At 43.9% G+C, this 24,843-nt stretch overlaps 1 protein-coding gene across 2 annotated transcripts in view; it reads left to right on the forward strand.

Annotated features, from left to right (window-relative positions):
- Window positions 1-2,555: 2,555 nt before the first annotated feature.
- The window catches only part of dag1 (dystroglycan 1), a 72,430-nt gene continuing 50,142 nt past the window's right edge, over window positions 2,556-24,843 (forward strand). Inside the window, exon 1 of one of the 2 annotated variants that reach the window (XM_020475802.2) lies at window positions 2,556-3,085. The gene's annotated coding sequence lies outside the window, so the exon portion shown is untranslated. Of the gene's footprint in view, window positions 3,086-3,180; window positions 3,619-24,843 lie in introns of those variants that run through there. The other variant, XM_031825754.1, reaches the window with a different exon arrangement.

The following is a 24,843-nucleotide window of genomic DNA, read 5'->3' on the forward strand; positions in this document are numbered from 1 at the left end:
ATAGCTTTGTCTGAGTATGTACATGTTATATAGTCATATAGTTAGAATTGATAACTTCACTACATGCTTAGAATAGCTTCCATCCATGAAGTCCTCATGTTTGTAACATTTCTTCCAATACAGTGTTATAAGCCTCCTTTTTCCTATTCGGAATGACAGAATGGAAGAACTTTTCCCTATTGGGAATGACAGAATAGGAGTCCTTTTCCCTGTTGGGATTAACAGAATAGTCGACCTTTTCCCTATTGGGAATGACAGAATAGAAGTCCTTTTCCCTATTGGGAATGACAGAATAGTAGACCTTTTCCCTATTGGGAATGACAGAATGGAAGACCTTTTCCCTGTTGGGAATGACAGAATGGAAGACCTTTTCCCTGTTGGTAATGACAGAATGGAAGACCTTTTTCCTTATTGGGAATAACAGAATATAAGTCCTTTTCCTTATTGGGAATAACAGAATAGAAGTCCTTTTCCTTATTAGGAATAACAGAATAAAAGTCATTTTCCCTATAGGGAATGACAGAATAGTAGACCTTTTCCCTATTGGGAATGACAGAATAGAAGAACTTTTCCCTATTGGGAATGACAGAATGGAGTCTTTTTCCTTATTGGGAATAACAGAATAAAAGTCATTTTCCCTATAGGGAATGACAGAATAGAAGACCTTTTCCCTGTTGAGAATGACAGAATGGAAGACTTTTCCCTGTTGGGAATGACAGAATGGAAGAACTTTTCCCTATTGGGAATGACAGAATAGAAGACCTTTTCCCTATTGGGAATGACAGAATAGAAGTAATTTTCCAAATAGGGCACTACTTAGGGAATATGGTGCAATTTGGGACACAACATAGTTTTTTTCCCCTTAATACCTGCAACTAAAAAATACCAAAATAAGCAAATAGGATTTGAAGCCTGGCAAACTGGAATACTCTCTGGGAGTCTCCCTGGTCACTTGTCATTAGACACACTCTGATGGATTGCCCCCAACGTTCACAGTGTCACACTGAAAGACCTGCCATTCTTATTATTCTCTTGCTCTAGTTATTATACTATATTCTCTACATATCTCTTTCCCAGTCCCAGACAGTGTCTTTCATGTAAATTAACATTTAGTACAACCTCAGAAAATATCCCTATACCAAGATCACGGATGTGCAACATGGATGGGGGACGCAAAAAAAAACGAAACTCATCATGCGCAACCACAGTGGCTCATGGGTATTTAAAATGTTTTTATTTTTTTATGTGTTGGTCTACCGGCCTATAAAAGCAGGCATGCCGCCCGTGAGTTGCCCATCCCTGACCTAGATGATATGAACAAAACGGCCCCTGATTATATATGACCGATACTGTAACCAGAATGTTAAAATATACATGCTCTATCTTCAATTACATTACATTATAATGCAATCTAGAATAAGATAATGAATTACCACAGTGTATCACTATGGTGTAGCACACCCAGTAGCCTATGTCAAACTACAGGCAGCACCCAGCTGTATGGTATGCATCACACTATGAAAATCTAGTTCAGAGAACATACCAAATTATTGCAGATTGCATTGTATAACTTTGAACCACATACGGAGTTCTTGACGCTCTCAAAGAATTCCCATCAGACACCAGAAAATATTCATTTTTACTGTATAGTCCTCACATGTGCTAATCAATGTCCACTGGCTACACGTTAATAACACAGCCTAGCTAGCAAGAAACTAATCACAGCACCAAAACAAATAGACAGCAGATCAAATCTAAGTTTATTTTTGTCGTGTACACAGATTTTCAGATGCTATGCCTGGTCTATTCAATTCAATTCTATTCTACTCTATTTTGTTTTAGGCTATTCTAGACTAATCATGTTCGTGTGTGGGTCACTGTGGTAGCTTTCTGGAATTATATGCATATTTCTCAATAATTATTTTCCAATGGGCTACCTGTATGTGGACAATTTAACGCAATATGTATTGAATTCAAAACAAAATCAATTTAGTTGAGAATGTAAACATGATATTTTCGAGCGGGTGAGATGATGGATGTTGATATCAAAAACCAAACAATTGAAAGCAAAATGTATAGAATTGTAAAAAAAATCATGTTAAAGCGAGAGCAAAACTCTATGAAAATCTATTCAATAGGATTGGTTGCTGGGAAAGTTTAACCGAAAAGGATTTTTGCATTCGTTTTCAAATATTATTTTGTAACATTTGTCATAGAGTTTTGCTTTCGCTTTAAAATGATTTACTTACAAGTTATTGGGTTTTGCTTTTGATGCCTTATTTTTGTTTACAATTCTATACATTTAGCTTTCAATTGTTTGGTTTTTGATTTCAACGTCCATTACTTCACCCGCTCGAAAATATAATGTTTACAATCTCAACTTTATTTTTCATGTTCACGATTTATTTTATTGTGAATTGAATACATATGGCGTGATATTGACCCCATACACACTGAATTTGAGAAGGTTGGAAATAAATGAAGAGAGAATGTGGGGGCGGAGTAATTCGAGGCGCTGCCACCTTCCCTCCCTGTTCAGACCGGGGGACGGGAACTCATTCCTACAGGCTCTCTTCTCAGACAGAGCTCAAAGACCTAGCTAGCAGACACTTAGTGTGCGCATCGGGGAGAGAGAGCGGGCTAAATGGGTGTAATTATACCTCTCTAGTTGATCCGGAAGGTTGTTTTTGCCACCTAGCTCGTCATGTGATTGCCCCTGGCTTCATATGCTTCGTTTTTTTTTGTAAACTTGATTTCCAGCCCAGCAGTAGCCTACATACCATCGCAGAGAAGCCAAGTAGGACTTGTAATCTAATACCAGTGGCGCGTTTTTTAGTAGGTTAGGGCTGTTGCGTTCCAAAAAGGTGGTGGACCCGACACAAGCCTCGTGTGGAGACTGTCACTTTAACTCTAGGTCTAACGAAACAGCCGAACGCAAGTAGACCTGACACCTTTGTTTTTTTATTCGGAGACGTCCCGAGAAGGAGTGTCTCACTCCCAAACCAGTCTGTTCCCGTAGTGATCTTTTCAATCCCGCTACAAAGAAGAGGATTTCAAGGAATATAATATATGCGCAGATTAAAAGGTCAGTTTCCGATATAAGGGCTTTATATTTTTAAAATCTCTTATCTTGTCTTCTATGTGACATTCGATTCTTGGATCTACTGATCGAGTCTGCCTGCTCCGTCAGTGAAAGTGTTCAATTTCAGGATAAAAAGAAATTCAAGGAGATGGAGAGAGTGATAATTATTCCCCTCCCCTCTATGGATACAAATATGAGGGTACGGGCAACACGACTGCGTTTGATATATATATATATACACACACGCCATTTAGCTCGCCAAACGAGCATGGATCGGGCAAGAGTCTCAGTGTAGCGAGCTACTTCGTGCCATTAGCTACAGAATGGCAAACTTGCCAAAGTCATGACCAGAGATCTGGCTAGCGATCCAGTGTTGGCCGAGCTGGGTCCTCCGCGGCAGCGAGCTAATCATCCCGAGCCTTCTGCCTGCTGTTAGCTAGCTTCTATTTCAGACTTGTTTTGCCCCTTTGCAGCTGCTGGTGTCAGTCAAGTCGCTGCTGGTCGTTTCCTGGCTTTCAAAACGGGACTAAAAACAGGTGCATTGCAAGTAGATATGTGGTGACTGTTCGATATGGTGTTCGCTAGCTAATAACATGAATTGACTTTCTTTATTTCTCCTAATATCATGGGTTTCGTGCAGTGCTTGACTTGGACAGGAGCTCACAGGAGCTTGAGTCCTGGCACCTACAATGTTCTACTGCTTGAGCTCCTGTTCCTCGGATAGAATATTAGCTCAAATGTATTGTGGTGCTCCGGAGTACCGGAACCTATTTTAGTCCAAATCAGGCACTGGTTTCGTGGGTGAATTGGCTAGTTCATGTTGTTTTGTTTTTTAAAGCTGTTGACATCACTTGCAAGGAATGTACAGAGAGATCTGCAAGGAATGTACAGAGAGATCTGCAAGGAATGTACAGAGAGATCTGCAAGGAATGTACAGAGAGATCTGCAAGGAATGTACAGAGAGATCTGCAAGGAATGTACAGAGAGATCTGCAAGGAATGTACAGAGAGATCTGCAAGGGATGGCTATAGCGATAACTGTGTTATGTCAACATTATTACAATGGTTTGCTACTTTTCAGGGCCTCTGCCTTGCAAATGGTCTGAGGATTTGTTGTTTAATAGTTTATTAGATCACATTACAGTCACCAGAACTTATCTAATGTTGGATAGGCTGGGTCTGTAGACTTATTGCTTATTTTCTCTTCTAGGTAAAACATATAGATGCGTTTTGTTGAATAAAGCCTACTGGTTGATGTTACCCAATGTTGTTACACGGTTGCCTCTGACTTGCTGAAAACATGATTTATCTAGCTAGATCCAATTCCACATTATGACAGGCTAGTGGTAGCCAGTAGGTATTTCTTTCATGTAGGTTTACAGCTGTTACATTGCCTTGCGTTACGCGAGAGCGAGCCCCTTTTGAAACCACCCAATTTAGTAACATTGTATCAAAAAATGACAATACATCTTATTACGTTCATCACCGCTCTGTAACGTCATACCGCAATGTTACAATGTAGCGCAATTATCTCGCTACAGCTTGGCTATACTGTGTGATTTACAGGGAACATAACACTGGTGTATAAATGATTCAATGGTAAAAGTGTGTTGTAATGTTACCGTGGGATGTATTTTAATATTTTACTCACGTACCAGTTCTCCATGGAGACGTTTGAAACCTTCCAGTTGGGGGATATCTGTGTTATTTCTATTGACCTGACGCAAAATGCTTTCTCTCAGTCTGAGGCTGAACGTACAGCAGGGAAACATTTATGGAGGATATCAAATACACGTTCATTTTTTAAACTATTTTTAAATATTGTCTTGATAACCTCACCCTGTTGTAAGTGGATAAACTATAATTTGTTTGCTTTTCGAGGCATTGGTGTGGGAGCGTAGGCTGCTATTTTTAGGTTCCTTCTCAGAAGTGTGTGTGTCCCCCCCCCCCCCCCCCCCCCCCCCCCCCCCAAGGTGCACTTAAACACTTAGGAAGAGCAATTGATTTGTGTTTTCACTGAACCCAATAGACACCCAGTAGATCAGTGTGTGTGTGTTTGTTTATTGTTCTGATTCATGTGGGAATCATTCACATTTTATCATAGCTATTTAGATACTGTTTAAGTCCATCAACCTTGGCTACTTGCCTGCTAGGAGTGGCATTGCATTCTGAAGCCTAAACTGTTTCTAATAATGAACAACAATGGCCCATATCGAGAGACAAGAGGTTTATACAATTATGCCTCAGCGTGTCCTATTTTCAAAAGTGTTGTTTAAAAAAAATGGTTTGTGGCTCTCTACTTTCTGTGGTTTCACTATTGGAGTCTATATATATATATATTGACTCCAATAGTCTATATATATATATATTGACTCCAATAGTCTATATATATAGACTCCAATAGTGAAACCACAGAAAGTAGAGAGCCACAAACCATTTATTTTAAACAACACTTATATATAGAAATAAAATGATTTGGCTTGGCCAATCATTTCTATGCCTTCACTATTTCATGAAGCAACAGTGCGGTAGTTTTGTTCTGTAATTAAACAAGTGCTTATAGTATAAACATGGGATTCCTTCTGGAAACTGAAAACAATATATGCGTCCCTAATGAAGCCCTATTACCTATGTAGTGCATTACACCCTTAGAAAAAAATGTGCACTCTAGAACCTAAAAGGGTTCTTTAGGCTGTCCCCATAGGAGAACCCTTTGAAGGGTCCATGACCCTAATACATCATGTAGTAATATAGTAGTACCACCTCTCCATGACCCTAATACATCATGTAGTAATATAGTAGTACCATCTCTCCATGACCCTAATACATCATGTATTACCACCTCTCCATGACCCTAATACATCATGTAGTAATATAGTAGTACCACCTCTCCATGACCCTAATACGTCATGTAGTAATATAGTAGTACCACCTCTCCATGACCCTAATACATCATGTAGTAATATAGTAGTACCACCTCTCCATTAGCCTAATACATCATGTAGTAATATAGTAGTACCACCTCTCCATTAGCCTAATACATCATGTAGTAATATAGTAGTACCACCTCTCCATGACCCTAATACATCATGTAGTAATATAGTAGTACCACCTCTCCATGATCCCTTTTTGGTTCCCAGGAGAACTCTTTTGGGTTCCATGTAAAACCCATGTAAAACCCTCACAGAGGGTTCTACACGGAACCCAAAGGGATTGTACCTGGAACCAAAAAGGGTTATCCTATGGGGATAGTCGAAGAACCCCTTTTGAAAATGTTTTTTTCTAGGAGTGTACTTTTGACCAGGGCCCATAGAGGGCCCATAGAGGGCCCATTGAGGGCCCATTGAGGGCCCATAGAGGGCCCATTGAGGGCTCTGGTCAAAAGTAGTGCACAATGTATGATGGAATAGGTTGCCGTTTGTGTTGCAGAAACGTCATGTTTGCACACAGCATAGACTAGTAATATAGTAGTACCACCTCTCCATGACCCTAATACATCATGTAGTAATATAGTAGTACCACCTCTCCATGACCCTAATACATCATGTAGTAATATAGTAGTACCACCTCTCCATGACCCTAATACATCATGTAGTAATATAGTAGTACCACCTCTCCATGACCCTAATACATCATGTAGTAATATAGTAGTACCATCTCTCCATGACCCTAATACATCATGTATTACCACCTCTCCATGACCCTAATACATCATGTAGTAATATAGTAGTACCACCTCTCCATGACCCTAATACATCATGTAGTAATATAGTAGTACCACCTCTCCATGACCCTAATACATCATGTAGTAATATAGTAGTACCACCTCTCCATTAGCCTAATACATCATGTAGTAATATAGTAGTACCACCTCTCCATTAGCCTAATACATCATGTAGTAATATAGTATTACCATCTCTCCATTAGCCTAATACATCATGTAGTAATATAGTAGTACCACCTCTCCATTAGCCTAATACATCATGTAGTAATATAGTAGTACCACCTCTCCATGACCCTAATACATCATGTAGTAATATAGTAGTACCACCTCTCCATGACCCTAATACATCATGTAGTAATATAGTAGTACCACCTCTCCATTAGCCTAATACATCATGAAGGTGTTTATCATTATAATCGTGTGAACTTGACAGAGTACTTCCATAGACCCTTCGGTTCAGTGTTGATTCATAATTGTAGTGCTCTCAGGTGAACCTTGTCACATGATAAGGGGTTTGAACTCTCTCTGTTCGTGTACATGTGTGTGTACGTGTGTGTACGTCTGTGTGTCTGTGTGTTTGTGTGTGTCATGGGGTAACGATGAATACACATAATCACACTACAGACACTCAGGACCCTGGTCTAAAGTAGTGCACTATAAAGGGAATAGGGCGCCAGGGTCCTATTGACCCTGGTCTAAAGTAGTGCACTATAAAGGGAATAGGGCGCCAGGGTCCTATTGACCCTGGTCTAAAGTAGTGCACTATAAAGGGAATAGGGTGCCAGAGTCCTACTGACCCTGGTCTAAAGTAGTGCACTATAAAGGGAATAGGGTGCCAGAGTCCTATTGACCCTGGTCTAAAGTAGTGCACTATAATGGGAATAGGGTGTTAGAGTCCTACTGACCCTGGTCTAAAGTAGTGCACTATAAAGGGAATAGGGTGCCATTTTGATGCAGTCCTTTGTCTGCATCAGCACACAGGACGGTGTAGTAGTTCCCACTTCAGCTGGAGCGTTGGAGCCTAACCTACATACTCTGATGGTTGTAAATATCCTGCGGTGGGGTTGTCTTAAAGGCTATGGGCAAGGAATGGGAGGGAGACGTGATGATCAGTCAGGGGTGCTGCACTGAAGCACTAGAAAGCAACAAAGGTATACACTTTACACACTTAAAAAAAAAAGAATTAAAAAGGTTAAAGTCTGTATTGTAAAATATATGTTCTCGATGACTTAGGCTTCCTGGTTAGGCCTAAATAAAGGCAAAATAAAAGGGTTATTTGGGGGTTATTTTGTTTGGTGAAAAAATAGTTCCTCCTGGAACTACAAAGTGTTTGTTTTTTTTACCTACAAGGACAAGCTGATTATGGTTCTTGGTAGGCATACCTTTTGTATGGGTCCAAAAGGAATATCTAAAGCTCTATGCTGGAATTGTATAGAATGTTAGAATGTCTCTTTAGAAGAAAACAACATTCTGATTCATCTGCCTTCGAGGTCTCTCCTGAGATGAGACACCCTGTTCTAACTAAGCTGGTTCTCAAATGGTGCACAGACAGACTTGTTTCACAAGGCCTGATGGAAGCATTGTGTGGTTTACTTTGTTTCTACTGTAGGCTAAAACGTTGATGTTTTTTCTGTCTTTTCTAATCGATATTACCTTCGAAGGCTTTTTATTTTTTACATTAGTTTATTCAATACCTTTCTAAATGTTCATGGTTAGTGTGGTTGTATAGGCAGACTAGTCACAAAGGCGGGATGGATATTGGCTGAAAACACAGCATTAGTTAGCCTGGACTTCCAGACAGTGTGCATTGTAGCAGTAGAAGTAGAGCTACTGAACCACTGTTGACACTTTAATCTGACAGAGGACATTCTCTCTCTCTCTCTCTCTCTCTCTCTCTCTCTCTCTCTCCCTCTCCCTCTCCCTCTCCCTCTCCCTCTCTCCCACGGATCAGAAATGTGGATGAAGCATTTTCACAGTCTTTGGTTTCTCTTGTTTTCATGAATCATCCCACATCTTTATAGAATAAGTAACCAGGGCTCCAGACTGTAGTCACATTTTCCCTGTGCAAGTTACATTTTTACAAATGCTATAGCTTGTTGAAGCACACAACTCTGAATTACAGCCAACACTCAAGCCAACATTTGGCAGGAAACAATTAGACCTAATCTAGCAACTAAACCTCCACATAGTATCTCTAAGAATTGGCAGGTTGTTAGAGCTGTGTTATTCTCCTCTGTTGTTGTTGTGTCTTTGTGTAACGTCCTGATTGTGTTTTTAGAAGTCATTACAACCATGTTATCCTATATTATCTGATCTCATCATTCTCTCTACAGATAATCCTCCGTCACTAATATTCTTAACTGAGAGCAGCTTTTAGCCCCGAGCCGCTCTGTCCACAGTGAGAAGCAGTAGCTCGACAGTAGTAGTGTAGTGAGATGCTTCATTCTCCAGCACTGCACAGCCAGTGCATAGAGGTGCTCTTTGACATCTGTCAATGGTCATTTTTGGAGAAGTGTGTGTGTGTGTGTTGTGATCTAGGTGAGAGGAGGTGGGTTTCGGGTAGCAAGAGGGTAGTTGTGTGTGATTCTGAGCCTGATGTTGTAAAAAACACATTGTTTAGGTCTAGGGGCTCTTATGTTTACTACTAGTGAAGGTAGCCAAGTGAATTGCCCGTTTTTACAATTGTAAAGCTAGGCTTAGTTCGAAATCAATCGAGTAACAACACACTGAGTTATCCAATCATTGTCTGTCCATGTGCAGCAGGTATCCTATTGGTAAGAGCGTTGGTCCAGTAACCCGAAAGGTTGCTAGAACGAATCCCAGAGCTGACAAGGTAAACATCTGTTAACCTACCGTTCCTAGGCCGTCATCGTAAATAAGAATTAGTTCTTAACTGACTTGCCTAGTTAAATAAATAAAGGTGGAGTTTTACATAGTCGTAAATGAACCAGAGCATCACATTGATAATGAACTAAAACTCCCCTATATCCGGTAGCCTATAGTAGATGAAAGAGTTCTGCCTATATCAGGTCAGATATTTTTTCCAGGGTGAGGATGATTGTTTCCTGCTGTGTTCAACATGAAAGGGTGCCTGCTATGTAAGGACTGGATCCCAAATGGCACCCTATTCCCTATATAGTGCACTACTTCCCTATGGACCCTGGTCAAATAAAATGCACTGAATGGCAATTTGGGATGCAGACAAGGTGACTCTGGGTGAGGCTATCATTAAGTACAGCTACATTAACACAACACCACTGGGACAACTTTATTACCCTGAATGGTTTCAATGGTTAGCCATTTTAACATCATGGAACCTTTTGGGGTGGAGTACTATCAGTAACTTACTGGTTAGCCATTTTAACATCATGGAACCTTTTGTGTTTTGGGTGGGTACTATCAGTAACTTACTGGTTAGCTATTTTAACATCATGGAACCCTTTGGGGTGGGGTACTATCAGTAACTTACTGGTTAGCCATTTTATCATAATGGAACCTTTTGTGTTTTGGGTGGGTACTATCAGTAACTTACTGGTTAGCTATTTTAACATCATGGAACCCTTTGGGGTGGGGTACTATCAGTAACTTACTGGTTAGCTATTTTAACATCATGGAACCCTTTGTGTTTTGGGTGGGTACTATCAGTAACTTACTGGTTAGCCATTTTAACATCATGGAACCCTTTGTGTTTTGGGTGGGTACTATCAGTAACTTACTGGTTAGCCATTTTAACATCATGGAACCCTTTGTGTTTTGGGTGGGTACTATCAGTAACTTACTGGTTAGCCATTTTAACATCATGGAGCCCTTTGTGTTTTGGGTGGGTACTATCAGTAACTTACTGGTTAGCCATTTTAACATCATGGAACCCTTTGTGTTTTGGGTGGGTACTATCAGTAACTTACTGGTTAGCTATTTTTTTGTTGCTACATCTTGTTTATTTTTGTGATCCTTTTTCATTCTTGTACAGTGATGCCAAATTAAAAGTTGAAGTTCCGTTCTGTTCTATTATGGTGCTAAGGTACTAAGGTAGAGGACTCGGTTGTATATAGGTCTGTCTCACAGCACATATTTGATCTCAATGAGAATAACCTGTATAACTAAAGGTTAAATTAAGTATGGAGGACATTTTTATTTATCTATCTAGACAAGTCAGTTAAGAAGGAATTCTTATTTTACAATGACTGCCTACACCCGGCCAAACCCGGACAACACTGAGCCAATTGTGTGCGCCGCCCTATGGGACTCCCGATCACGGTCGGTTGTGATACAGCCTGGGATCGAACCAGGGTCTGTAGTGACGCCTCTAGCACTGAGATGCAGTGCTTTAGACCGCTGCGACACTTGGGCTGTTGGGTATTTACAGCACACAACTGTTAGCCTATATGACAGGAGTTGTTGAACTAGAGCTAACCTGTTTGATGGAGACAAACAATGAAATCTTCCACCTGGCTATTGGTATTGAAGCCATGAGTTTCTGGAATGTGTCTTAAATAGCACCCTATTCCCTATATAGTGCACTACTTTTGACCAGGGCCCATAGGGAAGTAGTGTACAATGTAGGGAATAGGGGGCCATTTGGTGTGTTGTCTCTGTCAATAGAGTGGTCCAGAGTGGAGAGGGGAAACATGGATATGCTACTTCTCACAGTTAAACAGCACAGCTCTGTTTTCACACTGACCAGTGTCTTTACACTTAAAAAGAGGACATTGTTCCTGGTTGGAGGGTTTTACTTTACCCACTCACTCATCGTCACCCCACAATACACACACACACAGGCTATGCATGCATGGACAGGCATGCATATATGTACACACACACACACACACACACACACACACACACACACACACACACACACACCCTCTACTAGTTCAAACACACACACACACACACAGCCTTTAAGTAAAGTCTTTCTGTCACACATTTCACAAGGCTGCAGGAATGTAAGCACTGGGAACACAGAGAGACTCAGTGTCCCCCATTTTTTTTATTTTTTGTCTCAGTTGAAAGAGCTAGTGATGGTGAGACAGAATGGGCCCTGTGTTTTACTGCGAAGCCCATCGTCACTGAACACCAACGACAACACGCATTCCTTCAATCAGAATGTTAACAGTCACAATGCCGCTGGCGATGACTCACCCAATGGCGTCACACAGCGTCAGGTTAAGGGCTTGCCTCGCTTTGCCGTTGGAAAGACAGGAATTAAATGTCTAGATTGATTTTCACCGGGCGTGGGTAAGGAGGTTGGTATATTGGTCTAATGTGTAAATCTTAGAAAAAATACTAAAGAGGTTCTATGTAGCCTACACTACCAACCATTTATGAAAAGACAGAAAACATTCAAAGAGGGTAATCAATCAGTTTATTTGTCACGTGCGCCGAATACAACAGGTGTAGGTAGACCAGACCTTACAGTGAAATGCTTACATACAGGCTCTAACCAATAGTACAAAAAAGGTATTAGGGCTAGGGGGGTTTGGAGGCCAGGGCTAGGGGGGTTTGGAGGCCAGGGCTAGGGGAGTTTCAGAGGGCAGCGCCAGGGCTAGGGGGGTTTGGAGGCCAGGGCTAGGGGAGTTTCAGAGGGCAGTGCCAGGGCTAGGGGGGTTTGGAGGCCAGGGCTAGGGGGGTTTGGAGGCCAGGGCTAGGGGAGTTTCAGAGGGCAGCGCCAGGGCTAGGGGGGTTTGGAGGCCAGGGCTAGGGGAGTTTCAGAGGGCAGTGCCAGGGCTAGGGGTGTTTGGAGGCCAGGGCTAGGGGGGTTTGGAGGCCAGGGCTAGGGGAGTTTCAGAGGGCAGTGCCAGGGCTAGGGGGGTTTGGAGGCCAGGGCTAGGGGAGTTTCAGAGGGCAGTGCCAGGGCTAGGGGGGTTTCAGAGGGCAGCGCCAGGGATAGGGGGATTTCAGAGGGCAGCGCCAGGGCTAGGGGGGTTTGGAGGCCAGGGCTAGGGGGGTTTGGAGGCCAGGGCTAGGGGAGTTTCAGAGCGCAGCGCCAGGGCTAGGGGGGTTTGGAGGCCAGGGCTAGGGGGGTTTGGAGGCCAGGGCTAGGGGAGTTTCAGAGGGCAGCGCCAGGGCTAGGGGGGTTTGGAGGCCAGGGCTAGGGGGGTTTGGAGGCCAGGGCTAGGGGGGTTTGGAGGGCAGTGCCAGGGCTAGGCGAGTTTCAGAGGGCAGCGCCAGGGCTAGGGGGGTTTGGAGGCCAGGGCTAGGGGGGTTTAGAGGCCAGGGCTAGGGGGGTTTCAGAGGGCAGAGCCAGGGCTATCGGTAGTCTGTTCAGATATGTTAACCAGCTAGATGCTATCTGTAGTCGGTTCAGATATGTTAACCAGCTAGATGCTATCTGTGGTCGGTTCAGATATGTTAACCAGCTAGATGCTATCTGTAGTCGGTTCATCTAACCAGCTAGATGCTATCTGTAGTCGGTTCATCTAACCAGCTAGATGCTATCTGTAGTCGGTTCATCTAACCAGCTAGATGCTATCTGTACCCGGTTCAGGTTGTGGCATTTGCCAGTTCCAGCAAACCAGGTGTGTCTGCATTAAAACGCTGGCTTCTCCACTTCCACTGAAACCACGTCATGCCTTGACTTGTGATATTTTTCTGAAGTGAAGGCTAACATGTTTTTTCCCCCCTAGGTCCTTGTGGAAGATAGCTTAGCAGCCTAGCAGCACTCACAGACTAGCATTCTCCTTGAGGCAAGACCTTGGAAATGTACAGCTTTGGGAAAACAGAAAACATACTCTCAAAGAAATATGATTGAGTTTTCAAAGTAGACAGTTTGTTTTGTGTTTTCTGAGAGGGAGAGGAAGAGGGAGAGGGAGAGGGAGAGGGAGAGGAAGAGGGAGAGGGAGAGAGAGAGAGGTCACAACACTCAAGGGAGTGATTGAAAAAGCTTCTTCCACTTTTACCAATACAAAAGTGGTTATCTCCACCCTGCTACCACGAAAACACTTTCCCCCTACAACCGTAAACAGATAGCACCTTACTGGTGAATGCAAGCATTTCCCGTGACTGTGGCCCATCACTCCACCCTGGACATGGACAGCCTTTATGACCAGGTCCATCTTTACAGGGCAGCAGTTCCCACCTTTGCCAAGACCCTGAAGGACATCACCCTCAACCGCAGACCCAGCACTTCACACAGGAGCAACGACACCCCTCCCAGACTGGCGAGACCCCCACGCTTCACCATCTGGTAGTCCGACCAACTAATCTGGATTTGGCGGATTCCAGGCAAACTCTACCTGCCAAAATGCATAGTGCCAACTGTAAAGTTTGGTGGAGGAGGACTAATGGTCTGGGACTGTTTTTCATGGTTCGAGTTAGGCCACTTTAGTTCCAGTGAAGGGAAATCTTAATGCTACCACATACAATGACATTCTAAACAATTCTGTGCTTCCAATTTTGTGGCAACAGTTTGAGGTAGGCCCTTTCCTATTTCAACATGACAATGTCCCCATGCACAAAGCAAGGTCCATACAGAAATGGTTTGTCGAGATCTCTGTGGAATAACTTGACTAGCTTGTACAGATCCCTGACCTCAACCCCATCTAACACCTTCAGGATGAATTGGAATGCCGACTGCGAGCCAGACCTAATCGCCCAACATCAGTGCCTCACCTCAGTAATGCTCTTTTGACTAAATGGAAGCAAGTTCCCGCAGCAATGTTCCAACATTAGTGGAAAGCTTTCCCAGAAGAGTGGAGGCTGTTATAGCAGCAATGTTCCAACATCTAGTGGAAAGCCTTCCCAGAAGAGTGGAGGCTGTTATAGCAGCAATGTTCCAACATCTAGTGGAAAGTCTTCCCAGAAGAGTGGAGGCTGTTATAGCAGCAATGTTCCAACATCTAGTGGAAAGCTTTCCCAGAAGAGTGTAGGCTGTTATAGCTGCAATGTTCCAACATTAGTGGAAATCCTTCCCAGAAGAGTGTAGGCTGTTATAGCTGCAATGTTCCAACATTAGTGGAAATCCTTCCCAGAAGAGTGTAGGCTGTTATAACAGCAAAGGGGGGACCAACTCCATATTAATGTCCATGATTTTGATGAGCAGGTGTCCACATATTTCTGGTAATGTGGTGTTTTTGAACGATCAGCTTCTCTGTCAAATGTAATCATTTTAGTTAGACTACCTAAGACAACCTAATAAAAACAACATTGACCACCGGTTTGATGAAGAAAGCAAAAACCTGAGAAAGGATTTGACTAACCTATCCAACCATAAACACCCTAAACATCCGATCGAACATCTCCGGAGAGACCTGAAAATAGCTTTGCAGCAATGCTCCCCATCCAACCTGACAGAACTTGAGAGAATCTGCAGAGAAGAATGGGAGAAACTCTCCCCAAATACAAGTGTGCCAAGCTTGTAGAGTCATACCTAAGAAGACTCGATGCTGTATTCGCTGCCAAAGGTGCTTCAACAAAGTACTGAGTAAAGGCTCTGAATACTTATCGAAATGTGATATTACAATTTTTTGCAAAAAGAAGTCGAGGTCTGAGTACTTTCCAGTGTATACATCAATGAATTGGCGAGCGCACTGGGACAGTCTGCCGCACCCGGGCACTGGGACAGTCTGCCACACTGGGACAGTCTGCCGCACTGGGACAGTCTGCCGCACTGGGACAGTCTGCCGCACCCGGGCACTGGGACAGTCTGCCGCACCCGGGCACTGGGACAGTCTGCCGCACCCGGGCACTGGGACAGTCTGCCGCACCCGGGCACTGGGACAGTCTGCCGCACCCGGGCACTGGGACAGTCTGCCGCACCCGGGCACTGGGACAGTCTGCCGCACCCGGCACTGGGACAGTCTGCCGCACCCGGGCACTGGGACAGTCTGCCGCACCCGGGCACTGGGACAGTCTGCCGCACCCGGGCACTGGGACAGTCTGCCGCACCCGGCACTGGGACAGTCTGCCGCACCCGGGCACTGGGACAGTCTGCCGCACCCGGCACTGGGACAGTCTGCCGCACCCGGGCACTGGGACAGTCTGCCGCACCCGGCACTGGGACAGTCTGCCGCACCCGGGCACTGGGACAGTCTGCCGCACCCGGGCACTGGGACAGTCTGCCGCACCGGGCACTGGGACAGTCTGCCGCACCCGGGCACTGGGACAGTCTGCCGCACCCGGCACTGGGACAGTCAGCCGCACCCGGGCACTGGGACAGTCTGCCGCACCCGGCCTCTCCCTAGTAGACTTTGAAGTCAAATGTCTACTGTTTGCTGTTTCTGTCCTCAACCAAGGAGGGCCTACAGCAGCACCAAGATCTTCTGCACAAATTCTGTTAAAATAATGGTGTTCCAAAAAAAGGTCCAGTTGCCCAGGTCCAGAAATACAAAATTCCACCTAGACACCGTTGCCCTAGAGCACACAAAAAACTGTACCTACCTTAGCCTAAACATCCGCGCCACATTTAACTTCCACAAATCTGTGAACGATCTGAGAGACAAGGCATCAAAAGGAACATACAATTAGGATATGGCTAAAAGTACTTGAATCAGTTGTAGAACTCATTGCCATTTTATGGTTGTGACGTCTGGGGTCCGCTCACCAACCAAGAATTCACCAAATGGGACAAATACCAAATTGAGACTTGCTTGCAGAATTCTGCAAAAATATCCTCAGTGTACAACGTAAAACACAAAATAATGGAGAGAAGAATTTGGCCAATAAACGCTAATTGTCAAAATCCAGAAAAGAGACGTTAAATTCGCTAACCACCTAAAAGGAAGAGATTCCCCAACCTTCCAACGATGCCATCACCTACAGAGAAATTAACCTGGAGAAGAGCCTCCTAAGCAAGCTGGTCCTGGGGTCCGTTACAAACACAAACACACCCCACAGAGTCCAAGGACAGCAGCACAATTACACCCAATCAAATCATGAGAAAACAAAAAGATAATTACTTGACACATTGGAAAGAATTAACAAAAAAACAGAGCAAACTAGAATGCTATTTGGCCCTAAACAGAGAGTACACAGTGGCAGAATACCTGACCACTGTGACTGACCCAAACCTAAGGAAAGCTTTGACTATGTACAGACTCAGTGAGCATAGCCTTGCTATTGAGAAAGGCCGCCGAAGGCAGACATGGCTCTCAAGAGAAGACAGGCTATGGGCTCACTGCCCACAAAATGAGGTGGAAACTGAGCTGCACTTCCTAACCTCCTGCCAAATGTATGACCATATTAGAGAGACATATTTCCCTCAGATTTCACAGAACCACAAAGAATTTGAAAACGAGAGAGAGAGAGAGAGAGAGAGAGCCTTTGAAGTTTCAGTAATCCATCCATTCGTAGACTCAGATGTTTTTCTCCAGTCCTCTTCACTCCTCCATGTCCAAAACCTTTCCTCTTGATTGTTTTTAGACCTTGATATTGGATAGTACTAATACAGAATTGTTGTTTTTAGACCTTGATATTGGATAGTACTAATACAGAACTGTTGTTTTTAGACCTTGATATTGGATAGTACTAATACAGAACTGTTGTTTTTAGACCTTGATATTGGATAGTACTAATACAGAACTGTTGTTTTTAGACCTTGATATTGGATAGTACTAATACAGAACTGTTGTTTTTAGACCTTGATATTGGATAGTACTAATACAGAACTGTTGTTTTTAGACCTTGATATTGGATAGTACTAATACAGAACTGTTGTTTTTATACAGTTATTTTAGCAGAAAGCCTCCCACCTGGTTGGTTTACATGTGCTGTTTTTAATCTATATTATATATTTTTTTAGATGGCTTTGATTAGGCAGGTCAAAAATATATGATTTACAATGATGACCTGTCAAGGTCAAGAGGCTGTGGGGCAGGGATGCCAGGGGAGCCAGGGATGCCAGGGGAGCCAGTGATGCCAGGGGAGCCAGTGATGCCAGGGGAGCCAGTAATGCCAGGGGAGCCAGGGATGCCAGGGGAGCCAGTGATGCCAGGGGAGCCAGGGGTGCCAGTGATGCCAGGGGAGCCAGTGATGCCAGGAGAGCCAGTGATGCCAGGAGAGCCAGTGATGCCAGGAGAGCCAGTGCGCAATGCTGCTCACTGCCATTGTCATCCTCTTGGCCGAAGGAAAAGTGACATGCTGCTTTCTCGGCTGCTGCTCCTGCAGATATAGCTCCTCCCACCAGCCCCCACTGCCATGCATGATAGAGAGCTGTGATTGGTCACAAATGTAAGCAAAGTTAGAAATTAGAAATTATTTATGATTATCCATTTGAAGAAAAATTTGTCCCATGGCAGAATGTAGTCTAATCAACAACAGGACAATGTGGTCACTTCTAACTTCAATGTTAATGGCACAAACACATAGCCCACTGTCTGTATAAAGATAGCTAGTGCATTTCAATTGAGTGTTTAAATGTTGTTGCTTATTAGAGAGTTGTGTTGGTGATACAATTCATTACGTAAAAAGTAGTCGACAAATGTTGTAAACAGTTAGGCCCAGACATTTATTAGGTTTAACACTGAAAGGCTACTTACCAGAGCACTATGTAGGGAAAAGGTGGTTATTTGGGACTCATCCCAGGATAGAGGGAGAGAGGGAGACATAGAGAGGGGGAGAGGGGGAGAAGGGTGGAGAGGGTAGATAGGGGGAGAGGGAAGATGAGGAGGAGAAGGGTGGAGAGGGTAGATAGGGGGAGAGGGTAGATGAGGGGGAGAAGGGATAGATGGGGGAGAAGGGTAGATGGAGAGGGTAGATAGGGGTAGATGGTGGGGAGAGGGGGAGAAGGGTAGATAGAGGGTGAATTTAAGGAGAGGGTAGATAGGAGGAGAGGGTAGATGGGACGAGAGGGTAGATAGATGGTGGATTTAAGGGGAGGGTGGATTTAAGGAGAGGGTGGATTTAAGGAGAGGGTGGATTTAATGAAAGGGTGGATTTAATGAAAGGGTGGATTTAAGGAGAGGGTAGATATGAGGAGAGGGTAGATGGAGGGTGGATTTAAGGAGATGGTGGATTAGAGGAGAGGGTAGATTGGAGGAGAGGGTAGATGGGACGAGAGGGTAGATAGATGGTGGATTTAAGGGGAGGGTGGATTTAAGGAGAGGGTGGATTTAAGGAGAGGGTGGATTTAATGAAAGGGTGGATTTAATGAAAGGGTGGATTTAAGGAGAGGGTAGATAGGAGGAGAGGGTAGATGGAGGGTGGATTTAAGGAGAGGGTGGATTAGAGGAGAGGGTAGATTGGAGGAGAGGGTAGATTGGAGGAGAGGGTAAATTGGATGAGAGGGTAGATTGGAGCAGAGGGGGAGAGGGTAGATGGGAGGAGAGGGTAGATTGTCGCCTGGGCCGGCCAGGCTGGGGTGGGCTGGTTTCTTGTACAGTATTATGTCTCTGATAAGAGAGTAAGAAGAGGATTTACAGACCTGGAGCCTGGGGAAACAGTGATGTATAATCACCCTGCCATCTGTCCTTGCTCAATGGTTGTGACAGCCAGGCCAGGGTGTGAGTCTGTGCTGCTGGGGAACTTATAACACCTACACCAGCATTCTGTATGGCAAGCAGGGAAGGGACCGGAAGCTATGCAGAATGTCTGTTACAGTGATAGGTTAGGCCACACGTAGAAATTTGGTCATGGTGTAAGTAATGTGAAATCATAGTTGTCCTATGATTACAGCTATTGCTGTAGGACGCAGAGTTGTTCTCGGTCATGCTGGTCATGTAAGGAAATTCAATATCTTAAAGGATTGAAAGAATTTCAGCAGTGAGCTGCTCCAGATTTGAGTTGATCAGGGTTTAGCAGGGTGTATCATTGTTGTAGATGTGAGGCTAGCTTGGGTTTAGCAGGGTGTACCAATGTTCTAGTGAGGTTAGCTAGGGTTTAGCAGGGTGTATCAGTGTTCTAGATGTGAAGTTAGCTAGGGTTTAGCAGGGTGTATCAGTGTTCTAGATGTGAGGTTAGCTCTGGTTTAGCAGGATGTATCAGTGTTCTAGATGTGAAGTTAGCTAGGGTTTAGCAGGGTGTATCAGTGTTCTAGTGAGGTTAGCTAGGGTTTAGCAGGGTGTATCAGTGTTCTAGATGTGAAGTTAGCTAGGGTTTAGCAGGGTGTATCAGTGTTCTAGTGAGGTTAGCTAGGGTTTAGCAGGGTGTATCAGTGTTCTAGATGTGAGGTTAGCTCTGGTTTAGCAGGGTGTATCATTGTTGTAGATGTGGGGCTAGCTTGGGTTTAGCAGGGTGTACCAATGTTCTAGTGAGGTTAGCTAGGGTTTAGCAGGGTGTATCAGTGTTCTAGATGTGAAGTTAGCTAGGGTTTAGCAGGGTGTATCAGTGTTCTAGATGTGAGGTTAGCTCTGGTTTAGCAGGATGTATCAGTGTTCTAGATGTGAAGTTAGCTAGGGTTTAGCAGGGTGTATCAGTGTTCTAGTGAGGTTAGCTAGGGTTTAGCAGGGTGTATCAGTGTTCTAGATGTGAGGTTAGCTCTGGTTTAGCAGGATGTATCAGTGTTCTAGATGTGAAGTTAGCTAGGGTTTAGCAGGGTGTATCAGTGTTCTAGTGAGGTTAGCTAGGGTTTAGCAGGGTGTATCAGTGTTCTAGATGTGAAGTTAGCTAGGGTTTAGCAGGGTTTATCAGTGTTCTAGATGTGAGGTTAGCTAGGGTTTAGCAGGGTGTATCAGGGTGCTTTAGCCAGCCATAGGGGCGTTGTCTGGGGGGTAGTGGTGCTTGGCGGGAGGCTGTGCCTGCTGTGACAGAAGAGGCCAGCTGTCAACCAACTGTCTCCTACCAACTGTGTGTGTGTGTGTGTGTGTGTGTGTGTGTGTGTGTGTGGTCAAAGGACCACCAGCCATGCCCTCAATGCTGCGACAGACAGACAGCTGGGGGCAGTTGGCAGGACACAAAAACACACACACACACAGACACACATATATATTTGGGGATGTAATAGTTTGTTCACTCTTTCAAGATTGTATTTTTTTCCAATTAGGTCCTACTATCAGAATGTGATTATTGATTAGATGGATCATTTGATTAGGTCCTAGGCCTACAACATTTCAAATCAAATTGTATTTGTCACATGTGCGGAATACAACAGGTATTAGATAACGATAACAGGTGTTATTGTGAAATGCTTAACCAACAATGCAGTTCAAGAAATGGAGTTAAGAAAATGTTTACTAAATAAACTAAAGTGAAAAAAATCAATAATTATAAAATAAAATGACATAACAATGACGAGGCTTTATACAAGGGGTACCGGTGCCAAGTCAATGTGCCGGGGTACAGATTAGTCAAGGTAATTTGTAAAGTGACTATGCATTGATGATAAACAGGTGGGGCGGGGGGCATTTGATTAATTGTTCAGCAGTCTTATGGCTTGGGGGTCGCTGTTAAGGAGCCTTTTGGTCCAAGACTTGGCACTCCGGTAAAACTTGCCTTGCGGTAGCAGAGAACAGTGTATACTGGAGTCTTTGACAATATTTTGTGTCTTCCTCTGACACCGCCTGGTATAGAGGTCCTGGATGTCAGGAAGCTTGGCCTCAGTGATGTACTGGACCGTATCCACTACCCTCTGTAGTGCCTTATGGTCAGATGCCGAGCAGTTGCCATACCAGGCGGTGATGCAACCGATCAGGATGTTCTCGATGGTGCAGCTGTAGAACATTTTGAGGATCTGGGGACCCATGCAAAATGTTCTTTCTCCCGAGGGGGAAAAGGTGTTGTCGTGCCCTCTTCACAACTGTCTTGGTGTGTTTGGATCATGATAGTTTGTTGGTGATGTGGTCACCAAGGAACTTGAAACTCTTGACCCGCTCCACTTCAGCCCTGCCGATGTTAATGGGGGGACTGTTCGGCCCTCCTTTTCCTGTAGTCCACGATCAGCTCCTTGTCTTGATCACGTTGAGGTAGAGGTTTTTGTTGTTATCTACCCTTACTACCTGGGGGCGGCCCTTCAGGAAGTCCAGGATCCAGTTGCAGAGGGAGGTGTTTAAGTCCCTGTGTCCTTAGCTTAGTGATGAGCTTTGTGGGCACTATGGTGTTGAACGCTGAGCTGTAGTTAATGAACAGCATTCTCACATAGGTGTTCCTTTGTCCAGGTGGGAAAGGGCATTGTGGAGTTCGATTGAGATTGCATCCTCTGTGGATCTATTGTGGTGGTAAGTGAATTGGAGTGGGTCTAGATTTTCCGGCACAGGAACTATGGTAGTCTGTTTGAAACATGTAGGTATTACAGACTCGGTCAGGGAGAGGTTGAAAATGCCAGTGAAGACACTTGACAGTTGGTCCTTACATGCTTTGAATATACGTCCTCGTAATCCGTCTGGCTCCACTGCTTTTGCTCACATAGACTACGGAGAGCGTGATCACACAGTTATCCGGAACAGCTGGTGCTCTCATGCATGCTGCAGTATTGCTTGCCTCGAAGTGAGCATAAAAGGCATTTAGCTCATCTGGTAGAATCGCACCACTGTGCAGCTCGCGGCTGGGTTACCCTTTGTAGTCTGTAATATTTTTCAAACCCTGCTACATCTGACGAGCGTCAGAGCCGGTGTAGTAGTCCTGTATTGACACTTTGCCATGGTTTGTCGGAGGGCATATTGGGATTTCTTATAAGCATCCCGATTATTGTCCCCCTCCTTGAAAGCGGCAGCTCTAGACTTTAGCTCGGTGCGGATTTTTACCTGTAATCCATGGCTTCTGGTTGGGAAATGCTGTCACTGTGGGGACGACATCTTCAATGAAGCCATTGACTGAGGTCGTGTTCTCGCCAATGCCATTGGTTGAATTGCGGAACATATTCCAGTCTGTGCTAGAAAAATAGTCCCATGGCATTGCATCCGCATCATCTGACCACTTCTGTATTGAGATACAGTAACTAGCTGTTCCTAGACACTGTAACACAGCTGATCCTAGACACTGTAACACAGCTGATCCAAGATAATGTAACTAGCTGCTCCGAGATACTGTAACTGGCTGATCCTAGACTCTGTAACTAGCTAATCCTAGAATCTGTAGCTAGCTGATCATAGACTCTGTAACTGGCTGATCCTAGACACTGTAGCTAGCTGATCATAGAATCTGTAACTAGCTGATCATAGAATCTGTAACTAGCTGATCCTAGATACTGTAACTAGCTGATCCTAGACACTGTAGCTAGCTTATCCTAGATACTGTAACTATCTGATCCTAGATACTGTAACTAGCTGATCCAAGCTTATCCTAGATACTGTAACTATCTGATCCTAGCTAATCCTAGACTCTGTAACTAGCTGATCCTAGAATCTGGAACTAGCTAATCCTAGATACTGTAACTAGCGGATCCTAGCTAATCCTAGATACTGTGTCTAGCTGATCCTAGATACTGTAACTAGCTGATCATAGATACTGTGTCTAGCTGATCCTAGATACTCATATCTCACATTGATGAGATCTAGATGACTGTAGTCATGGCAGCCATCATATCTCACGTTGATGAGATCTAGATGACTGTAGTCATGGCAGCCATCATATCTCACATTGATGAGATCTAGATGACTGTATGTCTGTAGTCATGGCAGCCGTCATATCTCACATTGATGAGATCTAGATGACTGTAGTCATGGCAGCCATCATATCTCACATTGATGAGATCTAGATGACTGTAGTCATGGCAGCCATCATATCTCACATTGATGAGATCTAGATGACTGTATGTCTGTAGTCATGGCAGCCGTCATATCTCACATTGATGAGATCTAGATGACTGTAGTCATGGCAGCCGTCATATCTCACATTGATGAGATCTAGATGACTGTATGTCTGTAGTCATGGCAGCCGTCATATCTCACATTGATGAGATCTAGATGACTGTATGTCTGTAGTCATGGCAGCCGTCATATCGTCTCAATGGAGAAACAAATCAGCTGGAAGGGCCATTTTTCTTCCGTTGCCTTGGCGCTCTGGAATATTGTATTTTTGATATGTACTTCAGTCTATTTCAACAAGAATCATTTTAACAATGCGTTTTTCTTCCCATTGTCTTTATAGAATATTCCATTGATGAGATCTAGCCTAGCCTATTCTAGTGTTGTCTGTGTGTATTATTCAAGGATTGGGTCCTGCTTACACCCTCCACCCTATTCAAGGTTGTCACGAATTAGCCTAAACTAAGCAGCTCAGTGGATATCCCTAGTGGTCCTAGTCCTGTAATCTTCAGAAACTTGACCGTTGGGCAGCATCATGTTTATTTTAAGCCTTGTTACATGTCTAAATTACACACTAAAAATGAGGGTTCCTCAAGGGTTCTTTGGAAGGGTGATGCTTCTATGTGTAACCGTACTGACCCTAAAGAACCCTTGGAGCCCTTCAATGGTTCTTTGGAAGGGTGATGCTTCTATGTGTAACCGTACTGACCCTAAAGAACCCTTGGAGCCCTTCAAGGGTTCTTTGGAAGGGTGATGCTTCTATGTGTAACCGTACTGACCCTAAAGAACCCTTGGAGCCCTTCAATGGTTCTTTGGAAGGGTGATGCTTCTATGTGTAACCGTACTGACCCTAAAGAACCCTTGGAGCCCTTCAAGGGTTCTTTGGAAGGGTGATGCTTCTATGTGTAACCGTACTGACCCTAAAGAACCCTTGGAGCCCTTCAATGGTTCTTTGGAAGGGTGATGCTTCTATGTGTAACCGTACTGACCCTAAAGAACCCTTGGAGCCCTTCAAGGGTTCTTTGGAAGGGTGATGCTTCTATGTGTAACCGTACTGACTCTAAAGAACCCTTGGAGCCCTTTAATGGTTCTTTATAGAACCTTAGGAAACGGTTATTTTATAGAACCATGCATGTTTTCATTGAGAACATTATGATCATGGTTCTTTATAAAGTGTATTCTGAAAGTATTCAGACCCGTTGACTTTTTTCCACATTTTGTTACATTACAACCTTACTCTAAAGTGGATATTTGATAAATGTTTTCCCTAATCATTCTACACACAATACCCCATAATGACGAAGCGAAAACAGGTTTTTAGAAATGTTTGCTAATTTATTAAATATAAAAAATTGAAATACCTTAATTACGTAAGTAATCAGACCCTTTTCTATGATACTCGAAATTGAGCTCAGGTGCATCCTG

This window comes from Oncorhynchus kisutch, linkage group LG5, assembly GCF_002021735.2.
Source record: "Oncorhynchus kisutch isolate 150728-3 linkage group LG5, Okis_V2, whole genome shotgun sequence".
NCBI lineage: Eukaryota > Metazoa > Chordata > Actinopteri > Salmoniformes > Salmonidae > Oncorhynchus > Oncorhynchus kisutch.